This window comes from Oncorhynchus nerka, linkage group LG13 (genome assembly GCF_034236695.1).
Source record: "Oncorhynchus nerka isolate Pitt River linkage group LG13, Oner_Uvic_2.0, whole genome shotgun sequence".
NCBI classification, from domain to species: domain Eukaryota; kingdom Metazoa; phylum Chordata; class Actinopteri; order Salmoniformes; family Salmonidae; genus Oncorhynchus; species Oncorhynchus nerka.
In genome coordinates this window covers 31,572,881-31,595,059 of record NC_088408.1, presented here as the reverse complement: position 1 = coordinate 31,595,059, position 22,179 = coordinate 31,572,881, and the positions used below count along the sequence as shown (strand labels likewise).

Here is a 22,179-nt window from a genome sequence, read left to right as displayed (position 1 = left end):
AGAGCAGGCTTGGTAGGATGGTTGCAGAGCAGGCTTGGTAATATGGTTGTAGAGAGGCTTGGTAATAATGTTGCAGAGCAGGCTTGATAGGATGGTTGCAGAGCAGGCTTGGTAGGATGGTTGCAGAGCAGGCTTGGTAGGATGGTTGCAGAGCAGGCTTGGTAGGATGGTTGCAGAGCAGGCTTGGTAGGATGGTTGCAGAGCAGGCTTGGTAGGATGGTTGCAGAGCAGGCTTGGTAATATGGTTGCAGAGCAGGCTTGGTAATATGGTTGCAGAGCAGGCTTGGTAGGATGGTTGCAGAGCAGGCTTGGGTAGGATGGTTGCAGAGCAGGCTTGGTAATATGGTTGCAGAGCAGGCTTGGTAATATGGTTGCAGAGCAGGCTTGGTAATGTGGTTGCAGAGCAGGCTTGGTAATATGGTTGCAGAGCAGGCTTGGTAATGTGGTTGCAGAGCAGGCTTGGTAATATGGTTGCAGAGCAGGCTTGGTAATATGGTTGCAGAGCAGGCTTGGTAATATGGTTGCAGAGCAGGCTTGGTAATGTGGTTGCAGAGCAGGCTTGGTAATATGGTTGCAGAGCAGGCTTGGTAATATGGTTGCAGAGCAGGCTTGGTAATGTGGTTGCAGAGCAGGCTTGGTAATATGTTTGCAGAGCAGGCTTGGTAGAATGGTTGCAGAGCAGGCTTGGTAGGAAATTTGCAGAGAAGGCTTGGTAGGATGGTTGCAGAGAAGGCTTGGTAGGATGGTTGCAGAGAAGGCTTGGTAGGATGGTTGCAGAGCAGGCTTGGTAGGATGGTTGCAGAGCAGGCTTGGTAATATGGTTGCAGAGCAGGCTTTTGGTAGGATGGTTGCAGAGCAGGCTTGGTAGGATGGTTGCAGAGCAGGCTTGGTAGGATGGTTGCAGAGAAGTCTTGGTAGGATGGTTGCAGAGCAGGCTTGGTAGGATGGTTGCAGAGCAGGCTTGGTAATATGGTTGCAGAGCAGGCTTGGTAATATGGTTGCAGAGCAGGCTTGGTAGGAAGTTTGCAGAGAAGTCTTGGTAGAATGGTTGCAGAGCAGGCTTGGTAGGATGGTTGCAGAGCAGGCTTGGTAATATGGTTGTAGAGAGGCTTGGTAATATGCTTGCAGAGCAGGCTTGGTAGGAAATTTGCAGACCAGGCTTGGTAGGATGGTTGCAGAGAAGGCTTGGTAGGATGGTTGCAGAGAAGGCTTGGTAGGATGGTTGCAGAGCAGGCTTGGTAATATGGTTGTAGAGAGGCTTGGTAATATGGTTGCAGAGCAGGCTTGGTAGGATGGTTGCAGAGCAGGCTTGGTAGGATGGTTGCAGAGCAGGCTTGGTAGGATGGTTGCAGAGCAGGCTTGGTAATATGGTTGTAGAGAGGCTTGGTAATATGGTTGCAGAGCAGGCTTGGTAGGATGGTTGCAGAGCAGGCTTGGTAGGATGGTTGCAGAGCAGGCTTGTTAGGATGGTTGCAGAGCAGGCTTGGTAGGATGGTTGCAGAGCAGGCTTGGTAATATGGTTGTAGAGAGGCTTGGTAATAATGTTGCAGAGCAGGCTTGATAGGATGGTTGCAGAGCAGGCTTGGTAGGATGGTTGCAGAGCAGGCTTGGTAGGATGGTTGCAGAGCAGGCTTGGTAGGATGGTTGCAGAGCAGGCTTGGTAGGATGGTTGCAGAGCAGGCTTGGTAGGATGGTTGCAGAGCAGGCTTGGTAGGATGGTTGCAGAGCAGGTTTGGTAATATGGTTGCAGAGCAGGCTTGGTAGGAAGTTTGCAGAGAAGTCTTGGTAGAATGGTTGCAGAGCAGGCTTGGTAGGATGGTTGCAGAGCAGGCTTGGTAGGATGGTTGCAGAGCAGGCTTGGTAATATGGTTGTAGAGAGGCTTGGTAATATGCTTGCAGAGCAGGCTTGGTAGGAAGTTTGCAGAGAAGGCTTGGTAGGATGGTTGCAGAGCAGGCTTGGTAGGATGGTTGCAGAGCAGGCTTGGTAATATGGTTGTAGAGAGGCTTGGTAATATGGTTGCAGAGCAGGCTTGTTAGGATGGTTGCAGAGCAGGCTTGTTAGGATGGTTGCAGAGCAGGCTTGGTAGGATGGTTGCAGAGCAGGCTTGGTAATATGGTTGCAGAGCAGGCTTTTGGTAGGATGGTTGCAGAGCAGGCTTGGTAGGATGGTTGCAGAGCAGGCTTGGTAGGATGGTTTCAGAGCAGGCTTGGTAATATGGTTGCAGAGCAGGCTTGGTAATATGGTTGCAGAGCAGGCTTGGTAGGAAGTTTGCAGAGAAGTCTTGGTAGAATGGTTGCAGAGCAGGCTTGGTAGGATGGTTGCAGAGCAGGCTTGGTAATATGGTTGTAGAGAGGCTTGGTAATATGCTTGCAGAGCAGGCTTGGTAGGAAATTTGCAGAGAAGGCTTGGTAGGATGGTTGCAGAGAAGGCTTGGTAGGATGGTTGCAGACTAGGCTTGGTAGGATGGTTGCAGAGCAGGCTTGGTAATATGGTTGTAGAGCAGGCTTGGTAGGATGGTTGCAGAGCAGGCTTGGTAGGATGGTTGCAGAGCAGGCTTGGTAGGATGGTTGCAGAGCAGGCTTGGTAATATGGTTGCAGAGCAGGCTTGGTAGGATGGTTGCAGAGCAGGCTTGGTAGGATGGTTGCAGAGCAGGCTTGGTAGGATGGTTGCAGAGCAGGCTTGGTAGGATGGTTGCAGAGCAGGCTTGGTAGGATGGTTGCAGAGCAGGCTTGGTAGGATGGTTGCAGAGCAGGCTTGGTAATATGGTTGTAGAGAGGCTTGGTAATAATGTTGCAGAGCAGGCTTGATAGGATGGTTGCAGAGCAGGCTTGGTAGGATGGTTGCAGAGCAGGCTTGGTATGATGGTTGCAGAGCAGGCTTGGTAGAATGGTTGCAGAGCAGGCTTGGTAGGATGGTTGCAGAGCAGGCTTGGTAATATGGTTGTAGAGAGGCTTGGTAATATGCTTGCAGAGCAGGCTTGGTAGGAAATTTGCAGAGAAGGCTTGGTAGGATGGTTGCAGAGAAGGCTTGGTAGGATGGTTGCAGGGCAGGCTTGGTAGGATGGTTGCAGAGCAGGCTTGGTAGGATGGTTGCAGAGCAGGCTTGGTAATATGGTTGTAGAGAGGCTTGGTAATATGGTTGCAGAGCAGGCTTGGTAGGATGGTTGCAGAGCAGGCTTGGTAGGATGGTTGCAGAGCAGGCTTGGTAGGATGGTTGCAGAGCAGGCTTGGTAATATGGTTGTAGAGAGGCTTGGTAATAATGTTGCAGAGCAGGCTTGATAGGATGGTTGCAGAGCAGGCTTGGTAGGATGGTTGCAGAGCAGGCTTGGTAGGATGGTTGCAGAGCAGGCTTGGTAGGATGGTTGCAGAGCAGACTTGGTAGGATGGTTGCAGAGCAGTCTTGGTAGGATGGTTGCAGAGCAGGCTTGGTAGGATGGTTGCAGAGCAGGCTTGGTAGGATGGTTGCAGAGCAGGCTTGGTAATATGGTTGTAGAGAGGCTTGGTAATAATGTTGCAGAGCAGGCTTGATAGGATGGTTGCAGAGCAGGCTTGGTAGGATGGTTGCAGAGCAGGCTTGGTAGGATGGTTGCAGAGCAGGCTTGGTAGGATGGTTGCAGAGCAGGCTTGGTAGGATGGTTGCAGAGCAGGCTTGGTAGGATGGTTGCAGAGCAGGCTTGGTAGGATGGTTGCAGAGCAGGCTTGGTAGGATGGTTGCAGAGCAGGCTTGGTAGGATGGTTGCAGAGCAGGCTTGGTAGGATGGTTGCAGAGCAGGCTTGGTAGGATGGTTGCAGAGCAGGCTTGGTAATATGGTTGTAGAGAGGCTTGGTAATAATGTTGCAGAGCAGGCTTGATAGGATGGTTGCAGAGCAGGCTTGGTAGGATGGTTGCAGAGCAGGCTTGGTAGGATGGTTGCAGAGCAGGCTTGGTAGGATGGTTGCAGAGCAGGCTTGGTAGGATGGTTGCAGAGCAGGCTTGGTAGGATGGTTGCAGAGCAGGCTTGGTAGGATGGTTGCAGAGCAGGCTTGGTAGGATGGTTGCAGAGCAGGCTTGGTAGGATGGTTGCAGAGCAGGCTTGGTAGGATGGTTGCAGAGCAGGCTTGGTAGGATGGTTGCAGAGCAGGCTTGGATCTTCTGCCATTTGAAAGGATCCGACGGTGGTTGTGTTTCAAAGTGTGTTTTCAGTTCAGAGTCACTGTCATGAACGTATTGCAGCAGCCACAGCTCTGAGTGCAGTCACTCTATTTCAGTGTCCTTGTCAAAGTGTTTGGAACAAGACTGACTGGTCAGAAGATGGTTTGACCAACTGTGTATGAATTAATCCAGGTTTAACACAGTTGATAAGGGAACGCTGAACATTGAATAGCCTAGCTGCTGATAACATTATGCCCCTCTGCCTCTCTCCCTGTCCTTCATCTCTTTGTTCCTGACTAGACCATTTCCTGTTTACCCCATTGACTTCTTATCTCTCTCTCTGAGGCTGGATGTGTGGTTCTCACTGCTCTCTAATAGCCTGTGATAATAAGCTGATAGTGATGTGCTTGGTTATGGAAATTGTTTTAATGAGGCATTCTCCAGTGTTGTGGGTGTTATCACACTATCAGAGCCTGGTGCAGCCTGCTGCTGACAGGAGGAGACCCTGGGGGCTGCTGGAACTTTTACGGAGTCTATAAGGATATCCTCAATGTGTGTGAGAGAGTGGGGATATTTCTGCCTTCTCCATTTCCCCTGTCTGTCTGTTTGCAACAATGTTTGTAATGTGAGCTGTCTTAACCAAGAACCTTTTGCCTCATCAGGCCCCCCCGGGCTAGGCTTTGGGATACAGAGCGTGTTAGCCTGGCCTTAACAAAGCCCTACCAGGCGGACAGAGGGGAGGCGAAGTCCGATTGGACACTTTAATTGGCCCTGCCTCAGTCAAAGTTCCATTGTGTTGAGTAAGCTGTTTACAGCAGCATACTCCAGCACGGGGCTGGGACTGATGAGATGGGGCTACAGCGACCACTGAGGGCTGGAACAGGTTACAGCTGAGGTACAGCAATCCTGTGTGTGAGCAACTTTGTTTGAGGACTGTGGTTGAGATATGGATCTGATTCTCTGCTCTTCTCTTCTCTACCCCCTGTTGGTCGTACATAGAACTGCACCCAGAAGCAATGACTACCAGAGGGTTTAACACCCCAGTGTTTTCTACAGTATATTCTTATCATCCTAGGTGATGATACTGCTATTCTAATAGGTGTCCCTTTTTAGACATGATAAGCCTTCAATGACACATGCGACTCAACATCATTCACTCCCAGACTGGGTGATCATCACCGGACAAGAGAGGAATGGAGTCACTAGTCAATCTTTTTATGAGACTTGTTATTTATTTCACAGCTGGCTAAATCCAGTATTGACGTGGTTGACTGAGGCCTGCTGTGGTCTGTGTTTGGGTCTCTGGTCATGCAGGCTGAATGTAGATGCAGCTGCTGTCTGTTCTGTTGCATACGCTGCACTAATGCCATTAATTAGTAACCTGCCTAAATTACTACCGACCCGTAGCGCTCACGTCTGTAGCCATGAAGTGCTTTGAAAGGCAGGTCATGGCTCACATCAGCACCATTATCCCATAAACCCTAGACCCACTCCAATTTGCATACCGCCCCAACAGATCCACAGATGATGCCATTTATATTGCACTCCACATTGCCCTTTCCCACCTGGACAAAAGGAACACCTATGTGAGAATGCTATTCATTGACTGCAGCTCAGCGTTCAACACCATAGTGCCCTCAAAGCTCATCAATAAGCTAAGGGACTAAACACTGAGACTAAACACCTCCCTCTGCAACTGGATCCTGGACTTCCTGACAAGCCGCCCCAGGTGGTAAGGGTAGGTAACAACACATTATAGGTTGACCGATTATGATTTTTCAACGCCAATACTGATACCGATTATTGGAGGACCAAAAAAAGCCGATACCGATTAATCTGTCTATTTTTTTTCTTTTCATTTGTAATAATGACGATTACAACAATACTGAATGAACGCTTATTATAGGGGCGGCAGGGTAGCCTAGTGGTTAGAGCGTTGAACTAGTAACCGAAAGGTTGCAAGTTCGAATCCCCGAGCTGACAAGGTACAAATCTGTCGTTCTGCCCCTGAACAGGCAGTTAACCCACTGTCATTGAAAATAAGAATTTGTTCTTAACTGACTTGCCTAGTAAAATAAAGGTAAAAAATAAAAATAAGTTAATATAATACATCAATAAAATCAATTTAGCCTCAAATAAATAATGAAACATGTTCAATTTGGTTTAAATAATGCAAAAACAAAGTGTTGGAGAAGAAAGTAAAAGTGCAATATGTGCCATGTAAAAAAGCTAACGTTTAAGTTCCTTGCTCCGAACATGAGAACATATGAAAGCTGGTGGTTCCTTTTAACATGAGTCTTCAATATTCCCAGGTAAGAATTTTTAGGTTGTAGTTATAGGAATTATAGGACTATTTCTCTCTATACCATTTGTATTTCATATACCTTTGACTATTGGATGTTCTTATAGGCACTTTAGTATTTCCAGTGTAACAGTATAGCTTCTGCCCCTCTCCTCGCTCCTACCTGGGCTCGAACCAGGAACACATCGACAACAGCCACCCTCGAAGCAGCGTTACCCATGCAGAGCAAGGGGAACAACCACTCGCTATTAGCGAGCACCCCGCTAACTAGCTAGCCATTTCACATGGAGCAGGTTGAGAGCTTCAAGTTCCTTGGAGTTCACATCACCAACAAACTAATGTTCCAATCACGCCAAGACAGTCGTGAAGAGGGCACGACACAACCTATTCCCCTCAGGAGACTGAAAAGATTTGACATGGGTCCTCAGATCCTCAAAAGTTTATACAGCTGCACCATCGAGAGCATCCTGACTGGTTGCATCACTGCTTGGTATGGCAACTGCTCGGCCTTTGACTGCAAGGCACTACAGAGTTTAGTATGTACTGTCCAGTACATCACTGGGGCCAAGCTTCCTGACATCCAGGACCTCTATACCAGGCGCTGTCAGAGGAAGGCCCTAAGGGGTCTCCCGGGTGGCGCAATGGTCTAGGGCACTGCATCGCAGTGCTAGCTGGGCCACCAGAGACTCTGGGTTCGCGCCCAGGCTCTGGCGCAGCCTGCCGTGACCGGGAGGTCCGTGGGGCGACACACAATTGGCCTAGCGTGGTTAGGGAGGGTTTGGCCAGTAGGGATATCCTTGTCTCATCGCACACTAGCGACTCCTGTGGCGGGCCGGGCGCAGTGCACTCTAACCAGGTCGTCAGGTGCACTGTGTTTCTAGTTAACTGTAAGGTTGCAAGATTGAATCCCCGAGCTGACAAGGTAAAAATCTAGTGCAGCTGGCTTCCGGGTTGGATGCTGTGGGGTTGGACGCTGTGTTAAGAAGCAGTGCGGCTTGGTTGAGTTATGTTTCGGAGGACGCATGGCTTTCGACCTTCGTCTCTCCTGAGCCCCGTACGGGTATTGTGGCAATGAGACATGATACTAACAATTGGATACCATGAAATTGGGGAGAAAAGGGGGTAACATTTATAAATAAATAAATATTTTAAAAAGACTGTTCTCTCTGCTAACGCATGGCAAGCGGTACCAGAGCACCAAGAGGCTTCTAAACAGCATCTACCCCCAAGCCATAAGACTCCTGAACATCAGAGTGAAAAGAAGGAAGCCTGTACAGAATAAAAATATTTCAAAACATGGATCCTGTTTGCAACAAGGCACTTAATTAATACTGCAAAAAATGTTTTTTTTTGTCCTGAATAGAAAGTGTTATGTTTGGGTCAAACACAACACATTACTGAGTACCACTATACATATTTTAAAGCATGGTGGTGGCTGCATCATGTTATGGGTATGCTTGTCATCAGCAAGGACAAGGGAGTTTTTTTTAGTATAAAAATAAACAGAATGAAGCTGAGCACAGGCAAAATCCTATAGGGAAACCTGGTTCACTCTGCTTCCCAACACACTGAGTGATGTATTCACGTTTCAGCAGCACAATAACCTAAAACGCAAGGCCAAATCTACACTGGAGTTGCTTACCAATATGACATGAAATATTCCTGAGTGGCCTATTTAATTTTGACTTACAAATCTATGGTAAGTCTTGAAAATGGATGTCTAGCAATGATCAACAATAAACTTGACAGAGCTTAAAGAATTAAAAAAATAGTAATGGGCAAGTAATGTACAATCCAGGTGTGCAAAGCTCTTAAAGACGTACCCAGAAAGACTCTTTCTGTTATCACCTCCAAAGGAGAGTCTACAAAGTATTTACTCAGGAGTGTGAATACTAGTGTGATTGAGATATTTCTGTATTTCGTTTTCAATCAATTTGCTAAAATATCTAAAAACATGTTTTCTCTTTGATTACGGGGTATTGTTTGTAGATGGGAGAGAAGAAAAATGATATTTAATCCATTTTGATTTCAGGCTGTGAAATAAGTCTAGGGGTAATGAATACTTCCTGAATGCTCTGTATATCCCTGGAGTCTCTACAGTAGCTTGTCTAATTTTAGCAGAGTGAAATGTGTGCCTTGGAATCACATGGCAGGCAGTCGGCGCTAGGCTGGTTAGTGTGACGCTGACACAGGAGTTGTGTGCTCACCGTGCTGCTACTGTCTGAGACTCAGGCATGTGGGCTTTTCTAAAATGTCTGTTGCCACCTTCCCTCCCAGTCAGATAACACACTGGACCACTGGACCACTGGGCAGAGAAGGGATGGAGGTCAGGGTCAGGGAGTTCGGGGGTTAAATGTAATGTTTGCTCTGTATAAGGCCTGTGACAAGGTGGTGTAGCCTGCTGACAGACATGAGTGCATAATCTAACTATGAGCTGTCTGACTGTCTGTGTGGAAATGCTTAAAGGCCCACTGCAGTCAAAAACGAGATTCTTCTGTGTTTTATATATTTTTCCACACTGAGGTTGGAATAATACTGTGAAATTGTGAAAATGATGATAATTCCCTTTTAGCTGTTTTGAAGACTGCCTGAAATGTTTTCCTGTTTTGGTTGGATGTAGACTTGCCTGGGAATTAGTTAATAGACCAATAAGAAAGAGTTCCACACCTTTCTGCCAATAACAGCTAGTTTTCAGTTTTCCCCTCCCCATTCGAACCACTCCCAGACAGTCCTAGAAAAAAATCTTGCTTGAGCAATTGCTCTTTGCTAAGAAGCTATTTTTGTTTCTTTTTGACCATTTTAATTTAAAACTATCGCAGTAAGGAACTTAATTGTTAGCCAGAAATGATTTGATATCAAGTTAAAAATGGTCGTATTGGACATTTTTTTATGTGGGATTTGGTTTACACAGAAACCAGCTAGACCACACCTTGGCAGACCTCACCTATTCTGCTTCTCGAGTCCCAGGTGCTGTGAATTGAACCGTTGTCAGAACAGGACAGAAACAGCATTGGTGTGTTTTTTTTCTCTTCCTCTTTGCCAGGAAGGAATGTGTGTGTGTGTGTGTGTGTGTACCAGGACAAAGGAGCGATCGGTTACCATCGGAGACAAGGCGGTGGTTGTGGTCTGGTGAGGCCATGTGAAGTTTGGTAATACATTTCAGTCAGGTGACTGGTGAGGGGTTAAGTCTGATGGAGGTCTGTGACCCTCCTCCAGTCACACCAAAGCAACCGTCTTCTCCCCATGTCTAGGACCAACATTAGACCCTAACTTCAAAGCTGGAATCTTTAGCGTGGAAACCACCACGCTACTTCAAACAACATTATTTCCCCCCTCGAACATCATTGAACATCACTGAACATCACTGAACATCATTGCACACATGATAGAACTGCAGACTATGTACCCCGATTTTCTTTTTTACCATGAAGCTCATCTCCTCGTTTAAAAAACAAAACAATAACAACTGCACCTGGGTCAACCAGGGGCGCTGTTTCACCTTATGCAGATCTCAGCTTTAACATACCTGATCATCCCTATGTATAAAGTCAGAGAGGCAGTCTGCTGGTGAATGTTTTGGGCAGTAGCGGACCTTAGTTCTGGGCTGTGACCTGAGGTCACTCTGTGATTGGTCAGTCATGTCCAGTAACCCATACAGACAGACATACAGCCGTCCTCCGTCGGACTCCTCTCTGTTCTCCTAAAATGGGTAAAAGAGGACTGGACTGAAGGGATGGTCAGGCCGCTGGACGCCTGTCGGTGTTGTGGTCTGGCTGTAATCCCTCCTTTTCTTCTGGTTGTGGACAGATTGATATAGAGAGAGAAGAGAAAGGAGGCAGTGTGTGAGAGAAAGGGCCATGTAAGGCTACAAAACACAAGTTAGAAGGCGGAGGGACAGTGCTTTCACAGCTTCTGTTTGGACCTTCATTTTGACAGACGCCGGTCTGTGCCCTGGGACAAACAGCTGAACACACTGACTCTACACAGTGGGGTCCCTCTCTTTATGGGTCCCCTGGCTCCCCTCAACCACCACCCCGTTCTGCCCTCTACAGCCCTAGCAACACAACCCAGCATGGTGTCAGGGATCAGGGGTAGATTTATCAACGTGCATCTTTGTGGTATTAATACCATGTTGTGATGGCCTGTTGACAGAGAAGAATACAGAGCGAGTATGCCTGTTACCATGACCTCATCAGTGTGTGAGAACAACACAGGAGCAGGGCTGACTGATAGTCTGTCATGTTGGTCCCGGGTCCCTGTCGTCTCCTTTTGTGTCTGGACCTTGAAGTTGTGTTTTCCTTGGACAATGGCAAAATGTTGTTTAGTATTTTGAGCCTTTCCAGCCCGTCTCGGTGGCATGTGAAAGTCTTTCAAGTAGTTGAATATTGGAATGTATTTGAAAATACTCAATTTACAAAGTACAATTTGGTCGAATATTTGGTTTTTACAAATAACCATTCAAATACAAATAAAACAAGATGTATATAACAAATACTCAAATATACATATTTATACCCAGGTCTGGGATGTGTTTGTGTGTGTGTGTGGCCTACCCTTGCCAGGGACTCTGTCATAGAAACAAGCTGCATTCCTGAGCCAAAATGAGTTTGTTTTTGCAGCCCCAGGGACTGGCTTTGAGGGTTGCAGACAGACAGAGAAGGGGAGGGGGTGCAGACACCGACACCTACCACAGTGTCTCAGGATGTCTGGCATGTGTTTGTTTCTTAACTCATACCACCATGTGATCCCCATTGCATCATTCGCCCAGTAGATATGGAGGTTGGTGTGACGTGACGCCCGACTGCCTGCCACACTTTTTATTGACGAGCTCATGCTCTTTGGCACCAGACTGCCATAGCCCACTCTGCTGCGAGGTTCTCCACTAGCAGCCAGCTTGCTACTACTACTATTACTACTAACAAAACTGACAGAACAGCTGCCCTGCACAGCCCAGCACAGCCCTACAAGAGACTACAACTCTGTACTTATCAGGGAAGGAGACTAGAGAGGGAGAGACCAGACATCAGGAGCAGTGAGAACCAGAGAGCGAGGGCCCCTGGTGTGATCCAGCCCAGGGTTGGTGCTGTGCTGTTTGGTGCTCTACTCCCTAAGACTGCTGCCTCTAGCTCTTCTGTGAGGGGGAGAGACTGCTGCTTCTTGGTGTAGGGCTGTAGAGACTGCTGCTTCTTGGTGTAGGGCTGTAGAGACCGAGGAGGAGAAGGCCTCCCAGGCATCCACAGACATGCCTGCTCCCAGAGTGAGCCGCTTCCAGCCGCGGCAGAAGATCAGTCGCGCTCAGATCATCCTCAGCAGTAAGTAGAGCTGCACTGGTAGGGTGGTGGGTGAAGGGGTTGCAGATTTAGTTGGGTATTGGTGCCATGAGGTGGGGTAGGGTGTTGTTGTATAGTGGGACAGCGGATGGGCGTATTGGGTAGGCCAGTGATGGAGGGTAAGGCTACCAAACCGCCGACAGCATGCTCTGGATCATTGCAGTAGTTGAAGAGTGCCTCTCTTATCAAGTAGTGCGAACAAAAGTCTTTATGTAAATTGTATAACATTAATTTGTTATGCTCTATCCGAGGTGTCAGTGAAAACGAGGTTTTAGTTGCCTGTAGTGTAATCTACTCTAAATGCACTGATGGACACAGTTCTGCCAGAAGGAACATGAGTCCTCTTATGGTTGGTCACAGATCAGTTGCTCTTTCTCCTGATTGGCTAAGCTGTGTTCCATACGTTGGTGCCCTGTAGCAACCAACAGTAAGCCTCTGGCAGAAGGAGAAAAGGCAAGGAGAGAGAGGGCAGCCTTGACCTCTGCATGGCTGATCTTTGAAAAAAAAAAAAATCACATCAACTTTGTCACTGAGTTTCCAAGCTGCAAAGTCAGCGACGCACAGGCTCTGTCGAGTTCACACAACCAGTACAACCCTCCAGTACTGACAGAACAGATACAGATGGCCATCGTCCTGAACACTATAGTGAAATTCACACACCGTTTCAAAGACGGAATCAGCAGACTGACAAACGGTGCCTGGCTGCTCCATCTCATACTCATCTCTTCAGCACCGGTGTTCAGTTAGCTCCGTTCAGCTAACTCGGAGTGTTCAGTGCAAGCTGAGCGTTTTCGGTACACGGCGTGCCCTGTGGAAAGCTTTGTCTCTAAATGCATGGTTACTAATCAAATTGGGAATGTCCTAACAATGAAAAACAGTTGCATTTGGGGTTATCCCATGGGTGCTGGATCTTTGTGGCTGGGGTCTAGTGCTCTGTAGGGGCTGCTAGTTCCGAGACTGGGGTCTAGTGCTCCGTAGCGGCTGCTAGTTCCGAGGCTGGGGTCTAGTGCTCCGTAGGGGCTGTTAGTTTCTGAAGCTGGGGTCTAGTGCTCTGTAGGGACTGTTAGTTCCGAGGCTGGGGTCTAGTGCTCTGTAGGGGCTTAGTTCCGAGGCTGGGGTCTAGTGCTCCATAGGGGCTTAGTTCCGAGGCTGGGGTCTAGTGCGCCGTAGGGGCTGTTAGTTCCGAGGCGTTGGCAGAGCTCCATGATGACCTCATCCACAGGTGCCAGCTGACCTGGCCTGGTCTGGGGCTCTATAGCCCTGGTTGCCTCCCCTAACGTTGTGGCTGAGCCAGAAATACAATGTTTACCTTCTCCTATGGAGGGAGGGGATATGCGCTGCGTCTGCTTATGGCCGTAGTGTGTCCAAGCAGAGCGGCTTTTATTAGGTGATGTTACGTCAGACCTGAGCTGAGGCATCCGGCCACCTGAGCTGGCCTGGTGTGGGGTGCTGCGTCTGTATCAGTGGCCCTCCCTGGGGTAATGGAGATGGCAAGCTCTGCTGCTGACATCCCTGTTAAGGACAGGGGGAAGGGGGAGTAGAGGGGAGAGGTCACTGTCCTACCGTCACCTAGACTCCCTGTCTCCCCCTCTGCCCCAGAATAAGACCCCACCTTGGAAAGGTGCAAGGGTTTGTGGGTAGTGTATATGGCCTGTCCCGTCATTACATTTGTCTACATGTCTGTACTGTGTGTCTATCTTCCTATGGGAGACAGGAATGCTTGCACTGCAGTCATCAATATTCTATCACAGGCCGCCTGCCATCGCAGACAGCTAGACTCCTCTAAAGCTGTTTCTGTAACCGTAAAGGAAGATGTTCTGACATGCAGCACCTAGCATCATCCACCACAGCTGCTTAACCTGATTGGCAGCCCAAACTACAGTGAAACTCTTATAGCCTAGGGATAGCGAACCTGGGGAGTCAGGAGGGCCAATCATCTGTACCCTGACGACTCTTCGTTTTTCTCCCAGCGCCCTCACACCATACATCTGTCAGCCTGTTAACAGTAGCAGCACTCCATTTCACAAATGGGGAAGCCATTGTTTAGACACTGCATGTTTGTGAGTGTTTAAGCTGCGAGACTCTCCTGACTCGTCTAGGGGGATTCATGTGCGGGTTGCACGCAGTGTTACAGCAGTAGTGTTGGGGTTGAAGTAATGAGACAGGCAGCCAGAAGGTGTTAATGTCACTCTGGGAAAGTGATGAAACACTTGGGGATGCATTAGGTTTCTCTTGTTGACACATATAAGTGGCTTACATCTGTATGGTGAGACGGAGAGAATCAGCTGATGTTTTGGTGGCGATTAAGACTTGTTTTGGTCCTCTTGCTGTTACTTAGATTATTGATTGGTGGAATTAGATTAGTTGGAAATGAGCAGGAGCTTCTCAGCACATGATACTATAATGACTTACTACTGGTCACTAGAGAAAATAACTAATGGTTCAACATGTATTTGCCACTCTGATACCGAAGCGCACTGAAGAGTAAACACTATTAACAGCCCACATTTCTAGCAGTATATTTGACCAGAAAATGCATGTGGAGTGGAATGGTAATTGTTCGTTTTGCCAAGTCATGTGTAATTTCACTCTGAGTGCCTCCTGCCTTGGGCCTGTCAGCAGAATGTAGAGGACTGTGGGTAATTAGACTGGGCCTGTGGTCTCTCAGGTCAGTGGGGAGCCGGCCTCCCGTCTCAACATGATTGATCAATAACCATTACCCGAGATGGCCTCGCAAAAAGTAATTTTGTCTCACCTAAAGTACATCAGTCATAATTTCCCCTCCAACTTTTTCCTGGTCCTCTTCATCAGCAGTATGTATAGGGCTCTACCTGTCCTCTTCATCAGCACTATGTATAGGGCTCTACCTGGTCCTCTTCATCAGCAGTATGTATAGGGATCTACCTGGTCCTCTTCATCAGCAGTATGTATGGGCTCTACCTGGTCATCTTCTTCAGCAGTATGTATGGGCTCTACCTGGTCCTCTTCATCAGCACTATGTATAGGGCTCTACCTGGTCCTCTTCTTCAGCAGTATGTATGGGCTCTACCTTGTCCTCTTCATCAGCACTATGTATAGGGCTCTACCTGTCCTCTTCATCAGCACTATGTATAGGGCTCTACCTGGTCCTCTTCATCAGCACTATGTATAGGGCTCTACCTGGTCCTCTTCATCAGCACTATGTATAGGGCTCTACCTGTCCTCTTCATCAGCACTATGTATAGGGCTCTACCTGGTCCTCTTCATCAGCACTATGTATAGGGCTCTACCTGGTCCTCTTCATCAGCACTATGTATAGGGATCTACCTGGTCCTCTTCATCAGCAGTATGTATGGGCTCTACCTGGTCATCTTCTTCAGCAGTATGTATGGGCTTTACCTGGTCCTCTTCATCAGCACTATGTATAGGGCTCTACCTGGTCCTCTTCATCAGCAGTATGTATGGGCTCTACCTGGTCCTCTTCATCAGCACTATGTATAGGGATCTACCTGGTCCTCTTCATCAGCAGTATGTATGGGCTCTACCTGGTCCTCTTCATCAGCAGTATGTATGGGCTCTACCTGGTCCTCTTCATCAGCAGTATGTATGGGCTCTACCTGGTCCTCTTCATCAGCACTATGTATAGGGATCTACCTGGTCCTCTTCATCAGCAGTATGTATGGGCTCTACCTGGTCATCTTCTTCAGCAGTATGTATGGGCTCTACCTGGTCCTCTTCATCAGCACTATGTATAGGGCTCTACCTGGTCCTCTTCTTCAGCAGTATGTATGGGCTCTACCTGGTCCTCTTCATCAGCACTATGTATAGGGCTCTACCTGTCCTCTTCATCAGCACTATGTATAGGGCTCTACCTGGTCCTCTTCATCAGCACTATGTATAGGGCTCTACCTGTCCTCTTCATCAGCACTATGTATAGGGCTCTACCTGGTCCTCTTCATCAGCACTATGTATAGGGCTCTACCTGGTCCTCTTCATCAGCACTATGTATAGGGATCTACCTGGTCCTCTTCATCAGCAGTATGTATGGGCTCTACCTGGTCATCTTCTTCAGCAGTATGTATGGGCTTTACCTGGTCCTCTTCATCAGCAGTATGTATGGGCTTTACCTGGTCCTCTTCATCAGCACTATGTATAGGGCTCTACCTGGTCCTCTTCATCAGCAGTATGTATGGGCTCTACCTGGTCCTCTTCATCAGCACTATGTATAGGGATCTACCTGGTCCTCTTCATCAGCAGTATGTATGGGCTCTACCTGGTCCTCTTCATCAGCAGTATGTATGGGCTCTACCTGGTCCTCTTCATCAGCAGTATGTATGGGCTCTACCTGGTCCTCTTCATCAGCACTATGTATAGGGCTCTACCTGTCCTCTTCATCAGCACTATGTATAGGGCTCTACCTGGTCCTCTTCATCAGCACTATGTATAGGGCTCTACCTGGTCCTCTTCATCAGCACTATGTATAGGGCTCTACCTGTCCTCTTCATCAGCACTATGTATAGGGCTCTACCTGGTCCTCTTCATCAGCACTATGTATAGGGCTCTACCTGGTCCTCTTCTTCAGCACTATGTATGGGCTCTACCTGTCCTCTTCATCAGCACTATGTATAGGGCTCTACCTGGTCCTCTTCATCAGCACTATGTATAGGACTCTACCTGGTCCTCTTCATCAGCACTATGTATAGGGCTCTACCTGGTCCTCTTCATCAGTAGTATGTATAGGGCTCTACCTGGTCCTCTTCATCAGCAGTATGTATAGGGCTCTACCTGGTCCTCTTCTTCAGCACTATGTATAGGACTCTACCTGGTCCTCTTCATCAGCACTATGTATAGGGCTCTACCTGGTCCTCTTCATCAGTAGTATGTATAGGGCTCTACCTGGTCCTCTTCATCAGCACTATGTATAGGGCTCTACCTGGTCCTCTTCATCAGCACTATGTATAGGGCTCTACCTGTCCTCTTCATCAGCACTATGTATAGGGCTCTACCTGTCCTCTTCATCAGCACTATGTATAGGGCTCTACCTGGTCCTCTTCATCAGCACTATGTATAGGGCTCTACCTGGTCCTCTTCTTCAGCACTATGTATGGGCTCTACCAGTCCTCTTCATCAGCACTATGTATAGGGCTCTACCTGGTCCTCTTCATCAGCACTATGTATAGGGCTCTACCTGTCCTCTTCATCAGCACTATGTATAGGGCTCTACCTGGTCCTCTTCATCAGCACTATGTATAGGGCTCTACCTGGTCCTCTTCATCAGCACTATGTATAGGGATCTACCTGGTCCTCTTCATCAGCAGTATGTATGGGCTCTACCTGGTCATCTTCTTCAGCAGTATGTATGGGCTTTACCTGGTCCTCTTCATCAGCAGTATGTATGGGCTTTACCTGGTCCTCTTCATCAGCACTATGTATAGGGCTCTACCTGGTCCTCTTCATCAGCAGTATGTATGGGCTCTACCTGGTCCTCTTCATCAGCACTATGTATAGGGATCTACCTGGTCCTCTTCATCAGCAGTATGTATGGGCTCTACCTGGTCCTCTTCATCAGCAGTATGTATGGGCTCTACCTGGTCCTCTTCATCAGCAGTATGTATGGGCTCTACCTGGTCCTCTTCATCAGCACTATGTATAGGGCTCTACCTGTCCTCTTCATCAGCACTATGTATAGGGCTCTACCTGGTCCTCTTCATCAGCACTATGTATAGGGCTCTACCTGGTCCTCTTCATCAGCACTATGTATAGGGCTCTACCTGTCCTCTTCATCAGCACTATGTATAGGGCTCTACCTGGTCCTCTTCATCAGCACTATGTATAGGGCTCTACCTGGTCCTCTTCTTCAGCACTATGTATGGGCTCTACCTGTCCTCTTCATCAGCACTATGTATAGGGCTCTACCTGGTCCTCTTCATCAGCACTATGTATAGGACTCTACCTGGTCCTCTTCATCAGCACTATGTATAGGGCTCTACCTGGTCCTCTTCATCAGTAGTATGTATAGGGCTCTACCTGGTCCTCTTCATCAGCAGTATGTATAGGGCTCTACCTGGTCCTCTTCTTCAGCACTATGTATAGGACTCTACCTGGTCCTCTTCATCAGCACTATGTATAGGGCTCTACCTGGTCCTCTTCATCAGTAGTATGTATAGGGCTCTACCTGGTCCTCTTCATCAGCAGTATGACAGAGCCCCATCACACAGGTCCCAGGTCAGCAGTCCAGGGAACAGACCGAGGCAGTGATTTACGTCTTCCTGATCCAGGAACAGTGAAGTAGGAATAGAGAGACACTACAGGGGCTGGAAGGGGCTGGAACACAAGATTGCTGTTTCACAGAAAGAGGAAAACCTCCGAGACCACCCTCATCTCTTCCTCTCTTCCCTTCACCTCCTCTGTAGACCTGTGTGTGATGTAACAGGGAGGAAACCAACACATGTCGTTAATTAGAAAATAACACATTAGAAGAGAGCCCATCAGGCTGTTTGTACAATACCTTCACGGTCCGGTGGGGAAATGCACCAATGCAGTGTGATCAAAGGAAAGCTCTGGTTTGTTGTTTGTAGCTGTTTCTCTCGTATACATCTCTCTTCTTACTCTGTGTGCCACTTTCTGTGTCTCTGTTTCCATTTCTTCATGTCTTCCCTCTGGGTTTTTGACTGGGTTTGTCTCTAGAATTGATACACACATGGTGTGATGAGGTGAAGGGCGATGGGGGGTGGGGGGCAGTTCTCTGCCCTTCACCCATGAATAATTGATCAAGACCAGGAAGTGTGCCGCGCGGACCAACTGGAGCGTGGGACTACATCCTGTAAATACCCCCCTCCCTCCTCCTCCTCTCTCTCTCTCTCTCTCTCTCTCTCTCTCTCTCTCTCTCTCTCTCTCTCTCTCTACTCCCTTCCTCCTCTCCTCCCTGCCTGTCTGCTGTGTGTCTTATTGACCTGAGCATCCGCGTAGCCCTGGCTCCAGGCGTGGCGTACTGTTAGTAGCAGCTCGGGACGCTGTGTGTATCCAGAAACATGGTGCTCTATCTGAGCTCCCAGGACTCTGCAGATGGGGTGGCTGCCAGCGGAGCCATGATGCCTGGGACGGAGTTTGGGACTGGATCTGGGGTTTTAGTTGGTACTGTGTCTATGGTTAAGACTAGGTCCAGGGCTGTGGTCGGAGCACGTAAAGACTGCCTGAATGATGGACTGTGGCAGTATATCTGCTGTCAGAAGAGGCCTGCAGTCTCCCTGCCATCATGTAGGTGTGATGATGCTCTTTCTGCTCCCTGGCTCAATGGGACTTTACTGTTACACTGGATTTGTGTGTTTGTGTGCATTTGTTTTGTGAGGTATAGCGATCTTACCATTTGTTTCTCAGTCCAGTGACACATTCTCGGGCATTAATCAGAGAATCATGTATGGTCTGTATTTCAGTAACGGGGAAGTCTTGATTCAACATGGTTTATTTAACTGTGGATGCACTGTTGTCGGTCTTTAGCCATAGAAAATGTTGTTAGGATGGATTGTAAAGCCATGCAGCAGAAGTATTTCAGTCCCAGTATGGGATCTAATGATGTGAGAGGATTGTAAAGAGGCGGAAAACTCAGTGCCTATCTTTACAGAGACTAAGTGCTGTTGGGTGCCGGCCAGCCGGGAGTGCTTTGTCTTACCTGGCTCTGGATACCCTGAATACGGCTACAGAAGCGTTTGGGGGGGGGTTACATAAAGGGGTAGGAAGGTGGTGAAGCCTGTTGGTTCCATTTTGAGGAGTGAGTTGTTAACTGTAGAGTACACACACACACACACACACACACACACACACACACACACACACACAGAGACACACACACACACACACACACACACACACACACACACAGAGACACACACCGTGGCTGTGTTGATGGAGGGTGCGGTCATCCTGGACGCATGGGCTGTGTCAACATATAAACAGAAGCAGGGCTGACTGTAATTCAGTAATGCTGTGGACAGAGGATGGAGCAAACCTCACCCACACCACCCTGCCTGATGCTATCTGCTCCAGATGGCTACTAACTTAATACTGCTTGATTTAGTGGTTGGAAAAGGAAACTGCTTTGTTATTAGGTTCGGGTGATTCGTTCCACAACATAAATCGAGACATTGTAGATGAGAGCTGGAGTTTCTTTACTGTTCAGTGCTGGTGTTCAGGAAGAAAACACATTTCCCCATGTAGCTACTTATTGTTTCTCATTACATAACGTGATTATCTGAATGCATTGCTCCTAGTCCCATGTCCTAAATTAATTTAGCTCCATTTCTAACTCTGCGAGGGGAGTGGCCCTTTCACAACACTGTTACTGTCCAGACAGACACCCCATCTCAGGCCTGCTGCCGGTCATGCTCTGGGGGACTGGTGTTGTTTACACTGGGATCTATGAGATACTACTTTATCATCGGCCAGGAGACCATTTCCGCTGTTTGGTGAGAGTGACCACAGCGCTGAGACTGTCCGGCACACATTTCATTTCCCCTCTCGTTATAACAGGCCTGGGATCCGTTTCTGACTATTTCCCTGCTCACACAAAGCACCACTGGCAGTCATTGTGCTGCAGCCACCATTACCCAGACAACAGCCCTACCTGGAAAAGATTGTTATGGAGTGAGTGGTATCTCTCGCTGTCTTCCATCTGTCTTCCTCTCAAACCCATTGCCACTGTTTCCTGCTGTTTAGTGTAGGTGAAGAAAACAGACAAAATGTCAGCTCAGCTCAGCTCCATCACATAATTGTCTATACTCTGTACCTCCATACCTGGTAAACAGGGCCCCTCTGAGCTTCAAGGGCCCCCATCACCTGTTGAATGCTGCCTTGATCCAGAGGCCCGTGCCAAAGAGGCCAGGCTGGGTCTATGTGAGCCTTTTAAAGGATACGTTTTCTTTTTGTGTGACCAAATCTCTATTTTTGATGTAATTAGCATGTTGTTGAAGGGTCCAGACACCTTTTTTGTGATTTCACTTGTTTTTGATCAACTTACCAAAAAACCACACCAATAAAGGCTCCAAAATATGGTGTAGTGATGCAGGTCTTTAGACGTTGTAAACATGCAATTGTCATTTCGAACTTTATCCACAACATTATATTCCATTTTGTAGCAGTTCGTAGGTGGTACATGCTTGTTCAGCAGATCGGCTTGTGGCTGAGGAGTGTAGAGGCCTGTACCTGGTGGTTGTGATGGACTGTCACTAGCAGGTCTGGTGTATGGACAGAAGGTTATATAGGAGTCACTGCTGCCAAACCATTCCAGATCAAATCCGTATTCTTCTCTCAGATCGGGAGCCCTCTCTCTACTCCTCGTTGTCCCGCTCTCTGTCTGTCTGGAATAGCATATCAATGTATCACTGCTCGACACAGACACTAGTCAGCCAGAATACTGACAGCCTCTGACGATTCTTCTCTTTTGGGCAGATCCAAGCCCTCCAACTTCCGTCGATACACTCTTAGTCTGGTCACCCCCGTGGAGGCTTTTCACCTATCGAACGTAGGCTTCAGTGAATCACTTAAAACCACTTTAGCATGTATACCTTTTGTCAACAGCAATATATATTTGGTCCCTGACATGTGGAGCTCTCTCACTGATTGATTGTGTGTGTTTGTGTTTTCTTTCGATGGCCTTGTCTCTACAATCCCCAGATAATCAATGGTTTTGTCACTCCATGACCCTTTGGCAGCGGTCCAGTGCCGTCAGTGGATATGATTGCTGATTGGTTGGAGTACCTTTGAGAGAAGGCTGATGGACAGCTCTGGGAGTGGATCAGACATTAGGTCACAACCCAGCCGGCCGACAGTGAATTATGCTTGAAAGGATCGATTTGGCCTGAAAAGGAGAAGGGAAGAGAGTTTTGGAGGAGGTAGTTGAAGTGCGGTTTGGGTTTGATCTATCCTGATTTTGAAAGAAATGCTGAGAAACGACTTGGTGGAATAGAAATCAGACTACATTGACGTCAATGTTTAGGAGTTGAGATTTAAGTCAAAAGCCACGAGTCCAGAGGCCATTTTCTCCGAGCAGATATGTGACCATCTCTGTGTTCTCTCTACAGGCCCCACGTTGCCAAGACAGAGCCCCCAGAGCCCCCAGGTTCAGAATGGACCATCGCCAGAGGACCTGGAGATGCAGAGAAGGTAAGATCTAGGCCTACGACGCCACTGGACACAAGAACACTAAACACAACACTATTCCTCAGCGCAGTGATTTTACACACACTTCTGAGTAGAATTCCCTGTTTGAGTTCAGTGTTTCAATCAGATATGAGCCAATTGGACAGTTGCCCTGCTCGACAGTGCCTGCTTGCCTAAATATATTGTTCCAAGTACTTTAGAGTGGATATGGACGGTCTATTGATCCCAAAGCATGTCATCTCTCCAGCCTCGCCATTCCCTCAGTCCCCTCCCATATTA

General features: G+C 48.0%; 1 pseudogene; it reads left to right on the top strand.

Moving 5' to 3' along the window:
• The window catches only part of LOC115140408 (protein enabled homolog), a 184,013-nt pseudogene that overhangs the window by 122,250 nt on the left and 39,584 nt on the right, over positions 1–22,179 (top strand).